Here is a 6,742-nt window from a genome sequence, read left to right on the forward strand (position 1 = left end):
AACCCACAGTTCCTTAGTTCATAACCTCTGGTTCCACTGGTTTGTCCATCCCCCAAGGGTGACCTTTTCAGGGAAGTTTCAGTTAAGTGGTATGGCCAAAAAGCGTCTTGTGGAGAGTTAAGAAGATCTGGAAGTGAGAAAATAGAGGAAGCCAGTGTAAATGACTTTTTCCAGAACAGAAAGAGAGCAATAGATATTGAGAAGAAAGAATTGATAGAAAATCCAGAAATAAACCCACAGATTTATGGTCAACTAATCTTTGACAAAGGAGCAAAGACTATGCATTGGAGCAAAGAAAGTTTGTTCAATAAATGGTGCTGGGAAAACTGGGTCACTACATGCAAAAGAATGAAGCTTGACCACTACCTCACACCATACACAAAAATCAACTCAAAATGGATTAAAGAACTAGACATAAGACCTGAAACCATAAAATATATAGAAGGAAATATAGGCAAAACACTACGTGATTTGCACATCAAAGACATCTTTACAGACACATCACCCAAAGCAGTGATAGTGAAGTCAAAGATAAATAGCTGGGACTACATCAGATTAAAGAGCTTCTGCACAGCAAAAGAGACAATAACAAAAACAAAGAGAAACCCCACCGACTGGGAGAACATTTTTGCACCCAACACTAATGATAAAGGACTGATCACAAAAATCTGCAAAGAGCTGATGAGACTCAACAACAACAAAGAAAATAATCCAGTCAAAAAATGGGCAGAAGAGCTAAAAAGAAACTTCTCTGAAGAGGAAATGCAAATGGCCAACAGGCATATGAAAAAATGTTCAACATCACTTGTCATCAGGGAAATGCAAATCAAAACTACCATGAGATACCATCTTACACCAGTGAGAATGGCACATATTAAAAAAACTAGCAACAACAAATGTTGGCGAGGGTGTGGAGAAAAAGGAACTCTTCTGCACTGTTTGTGGGAGTGCAAACTGGTCCAACCACTGTGGAGAGCTGTGTGGAGATTTTTGGACCTTCTAAACATAGAGCTTCCATATGATCCAGCAATTCCACTCCTAGGTATTTACCCAAAGGACACAGAAACATCAATTCCAAAGAACACCTGCACCCCTATGTTTATAGCAGCACCGTTTACAATAGCTAAGCTTTGGAAACAACCCAAATGCCCAAAAATAGATGACTGGATCAAGAAGATGTGGTACATATATACCATGGAATATTACTCAGCATTCAAAAAAGATAAACACATGCAATTTGCAGCAACATGGATGGCGCTGGAAGGGATCATGCTCAGCGAAATAAGCCAAAAAGAAAAAGAAAAATACCGGATGGTCTCACTCATAGCAGGAATCTAGAAAACTTAAATAAGGGACCAGGAAAATGAATAACTATAAGAAAGTGAAAACCAAAATCAACAAAAAACTATGAACCAGAGACACTTTTAGGGGGGCGGGGGCGGGAGGGGAGGGATTGTGGTCAGAATGGGGGGGCTGCAATTGTATGGGGAATATAAAAATAAAATTTATTATTTTAAAAAAATAAAAAAAAGTGGGCAGAAGAGCTAAAAAAGAAACTTCTCTGAAGAGGAAATGCAAATGGCCAACAGGCATATGAAAAAATGTTCAACATCCCTTGTAATCAGGGAAATGCAAATCGAAACTGCCATGAGATATCATCTTACACCAGTGAGAATGGCACATATGGAGATAAAGGATGTGGAGATAATGGAACTCTCCTGAGCTGTTGGTAGGAGTGCAAACTGATCCAACAACTATGGATAGCTGTGTGGAGATTTCTTGACCTACTAAACATAGAGCTTCTATATGATCCAGCAATTCCACTCTTAGGTATTTACCCAAAGGACACACAAACATCAGTTCCAAAGAGCATCTGCACCCAGCACTGTTTACAATAGCTAAGCTTTGGAAACAACCCAAAAGCCCAAAAATAGATGACTGGATCAAGAAGATGTGGTACATATACACCATGGAATATTACTCAGCATTCAAAAAAGATAAACACATGCAATTTGCAGCAACATGGATGGCGCTGGAAGGGATCATGCTCAGAGAAATAAGCCAGAAAGAAAAAGAAAAATAGCGGATGGTCTCACTCATAGCAGTAATCTAGAAAACTTAAATAAGGGCTAGGAAAATGAATAACTATAAGAAAGTGACGTTGATCTTTCTTCCTTGCAGCTTTTACAATTTGGTGTTTACCTGTGCTCAGTGTCCCTTGCTTGTTCACTTTGGAGCCTGTGGAGAATAATGATGCTATTCTTGGGTCTGGACAGAAAGGCAGACTTCCAAGTAGTGCTGCTCTGGGCAAGGCTGGTATTAAGCAATAAAACCTCTTCATCATGTGGGCTCTCTCTTCAGAAATACTGTGTCTCTGCTATTTAAGTAAACTCACTGTGGGAAATCTAGATATATCACAGCACCCAAATCATGGAAGATCAGGAAATTTCTATTCTAAAAGTCACTGAACCTGATACTTCTGCACAATGTGAATTTCCTCCAGCCTTTTCACGTTGATTTTATGTCTCTAATATTTTGTTTCTTTGAGGCTTTTAAATACTCTGTGATAAATGCTGTGGTACAAAGAAGTAAACAAAATAAGTCAAGTTTCTGGACATGTGACATCAGTTCTCTGCAGAACAATATATGTAATAGATGAGGGGTCCATTTTCTCATCCATGACCCTTGGCTGCTGAATAATTTAAGTTACTTTCTTTACTCTCAATTAGATGGCAGAGAGGTTCCAGGGGTTACTAGATTCCTTGTTTTGGTGACCTAATATTATGCATGTGAAGAACACAAATGCCTCAATTTTCTTTTAAAATATTGATTGATTGATTGATTGATTGATATATACAAGCACTAGGTACAGTCAGAAGTGTGGGAGGGTGAGAGAATTCACCAGAGCCAGAGCAGGGAGCAGAACAGGCAGACTGATGAAGTACACTGCTGACAGGAGCAGCTGGCGCAGCAGGAGAGGTCTGTGCATCATGTGGGACCTTCCCTGGTGGCCGGGGTTTAAACCAGTGCTGCAGAGGCTGCAGGCAGCTTGCAGCCCAGCGCTCAACCACTGCACCACCAGGGAGGCACCAAATGCCTCAGTTTTTAATACCATTGAAGATATTTTAAATCTTCCTTTGATTATCAAAAAGAAAAGTTTAAATAAAAATAACCATGGTTATTGAAATAAAATAACTAATGGAGAAGGCTAAATGGAATTATACTATTTTAAATTTGTTACATTTATGTGAAGTGGTAAATATTAACTCTAATAGATTGTGATAATATGTATTCAAGAAGGGGAAGATATAAAGATGGAAACGAAGAACTTATTCAAAGATATAATACAGGAAAACTTCCCAACATGGGGAAGGAACCAAGCATACAAGTCTGTAAATCTTAAAAGAATACCTGGTAATCTAAACATCATGAGACTTATAACCTGACACGTAGTTATGAAAGTTCCAAGACTTCAAGACAAAGAAAGAACATTGAAGGTGGCTAGGGAAAAAAGCATATGTTACAAAGGTAGTCCCATCAAGTTTATGTTGACTTTTATGAAGAAACTCAACAAAAAGGAATGGAATGACATATTCAAATTACTGAAACATAGAAACTGCCAGCAAAGAATACTCTATCCTCAAGATTCTTCTTAACATATCAGAGAAAAACAGGAGTTATCCAAGACACTAGACATCACCTTTAAGACATGTTGAAAGGAGCCCTTTTACATAAATTGAAGAGAAGAGCATACATAAAAATATGAACTTGGAAACAGACAGAACCAGACAATTAAAGATAAAATGGCAATAGAATACACTCATATATCAAAAATCATCCAAAATAAATGGACTGAATTCACCAAACAAAAGACACAGTGTGTCTGATTGGATCAGAAAACAAAACTCAACATTCTGCTTTCACCAGGAGACCCACATGAGCTGTAAATATAAGCATAAAATCAAAGGGAATGGTTAGAAAACAATCCTGCAAGCAAATGGGACCCCACCCCAAAAAGCAGGGAAATCCACACTTAGATCACATAAAATGTATTTACAAAAATCAGTTGCATTCTACTTGCATACAATAAGCTGAAAGAGAAAGAAATTTAAAAATCACGAACCTATCTACAACTGCATCAAAAAATTAAATACCTAGGATTAAATTTTACAATGGGAGTGAAGGACCTATACAACAAAAATTGTAAGATATTGATAAAAGAAATGAAAGAAGGCACAAAGAAATGAGAAGATATTCTCTGCTCATGGATTGGAAGAATTAACATTGACAAAATGATCCTCTTACCCAAACCGATATACAGATGCAATGCAATCCTTATCAAAGTGTCAGTGGCATTCCTCAAAGAAATAGGACAGACATTATTGAAATTTACATGGAACCATAAATTACCTTAGTCAAATACTCAAATCAATACAGATAGAGAAAAAAAGAAAAATAGTAGTACTACACATCCAGACCTCAATATATACTGCAAAGCAATAGTGATCAAAACAGTATGGTAGTGGAATAAAAGTAGACTCACAGACAAAAGGAATAGAATTGAGAGCTCAGAAATAAACCCACACATTCATGGGCAGTTATCTATGTGCAAGTGGATACATTGGAGAAAGAAGAATCCCTTCAACTAATGGTGTTGTGATAACTGGACAGCCACATGCAAAAGAATGAAACTAGAGTACTATCTCATACCATATTTAAAAATTAACTCAAAATGGATTCTAAACTTGGCTGTATACCTGAAACCATCAAATACATAGTAGTAAACATGGAAAGATATTCCATGACATTGACTTCAGTCATGTCTTTTTGGATTAGTCACCAACAGAAACAGAAGCAAGAGAGACTATAGGAAAATGGGGCTATATCAAACAAAAGAACCCCTGTACAGTAAAAGAAATTATAACTAAAACAAAGACACACCATTCCAAATGCCAGAATATATTTCCACACCATATATTTCACAAGGGGCTGATAACCATGATCTAAAAATAACACACACAACTCAATAAGAAGAAAACAAATGAACTAATAAAAAAATGGACGCAAGAGCTAAAAGGACACACCCACAAAGAAGACATACATATGACCAACATACATATGTTGGTCACACAAAATGCTCATCATCACTTATCAAGAAACTGGAAATCAATAACACAATAAGATAACATTTCACACCTGAGAGAATGGTTCATATCAAAAAGACCAGAATCAACAAGTGTTATGAAGATTTGGAGAAAAAGAAACCTTGTGTAATTCATGGGAATGTAGACTGGTCTAGCCCCTTTGGAAAACACTATGGAGGTTTTCAAGATATTAAAAATATATCTACAGTCTTTCTGCCCATGGACACCTCTGAGTAATCATCCTGATAGTGTCCCCTCCCACTGCCATCATGTCTAAGTCAGAGTCTCCCAAAGAACTGGGACAGTGGTGCAAGATATTCATTTGAGGTTTATACTTTAAAATAGTGAATGAGAGTCCGAGAAACCATTTTTAGTATGAAGGAGTGATCACAGACTGTGTGGTAATGAGAAATCCAAACACCAAGTGATCCAGAGTCTTTAGGTTTGTTACTTATCACACAGTGAAGGAGGTGGAGGCAGCCATGAATCCAAAGCCACACAAGGTGGATGGAAGAGTTGTGGAACCAAAGAGGGCTGTGTCAAGAGAAAATTCTCAGAGACCAGTGCCTACTTAATTGTGAAAAAGATTTTTGTTGGTGGCATTAAACAAGACACTGAAGAATATCACCTGAGAGATTATTTTGAATATTATGGGAAAATTGAAGTGATTGAAATCATGACTGACCAAGACAGTGACAAGAAGAGAGGTTTTGCTTTGTGACCTTTGATTACCATGATTCTGTAGACAAAATTTTCATTCAGAAATACCACACTGTGAACGGCCATAACTGTGAACTAGTGAAAGCCCTGTGTTGTGAGTTGAAGTTCACCATTAAAAGGGTCACCCAAGCAGAATCATGGAGTTAATTTGGTTTAGTAATGATCGTTGGCACATCCTATGCAATATATGTATAAATTGAATTATGGTACCAGGTAACATCACAGATGGGAATGAAGCATGTGTATCATCCATTATCATGTGTAATCAATAAATGATTTAGTATCTTCCTGAAAAAATTTTAAAAAATAGACCAGAGAATACAACAGTTACACTCCTAGGTATCTACCTGAAAAATGCAAAACCATTAATTTGAAGGAATATATTCACTACTGTCTTCATTGCAGCACTATTTACAATAGCCAAATTAAGTAAACAACCTAATTGAAAAAGGACAGAAGAGTGGATTAACAAGATCTGATATATACAGTACAATACTACTCAGCTATAAAAAAATGAACTATTATTGCCCTCTGCATCAACATGGATAGAACTGGAGGGGGTAATTTTGAGTGAAATGTATCAGAAGTAAAAAGACAAATATCAGATGATTTTACTAATATGTGAAATGGGGAGAAACAAAGGGTGAGACAAAAAGCAAACGAATAACAAACCCTAGAAATCTGAGTATAGAATTGAGGGTACCAATGAGGAGGGATAAAGTGGAAAGCAAAGTATGGACTATGGTGGGGACTGTGAATGCCTTCGTTGCAGAAGGGCCATTATTCTATACATATGATACATACAAAGTATTGTAAACCAATGTTACCTCAATACAAAACAAAACAGACAAAAACCAAAAAGTTATAACTAAAAATAA

General features: G+C 36.9%; 1 pseudogene across 1 annotated transcript; it reads left to right on the plus strand.

Moving 5' to 3' along the window:
- Positions 1-5,413: 5,413 nt before the first annotated feature.
- On the plus strand, positions 5,414-6,011 carry LOC311187525 (heterogeneous nuclear ribonucleoprotein A1-like; annotated as a pseudogene). The gene has a single exon. The product of its transcript is annotated as a heterogeneous nuclear ribonucleoprotein A1-like (transcript).
- The last annotated feature ends 731 nt before the right edge of the window (positions 6,012-6,742 follow it).

The sequence above is a fragment of the Talpa europaea genome (genome assembly GCF_964194135.1).
Source record: "Talpa europaea genome assembly, chromosome: X".
NCBI classification, from domain to species: domain Eukaryota; kingdom Metazoa; phylum Chordata; class Mammalia; order Eulipotyphla; family Talpidae; genus Talpa; species Talpa europaea.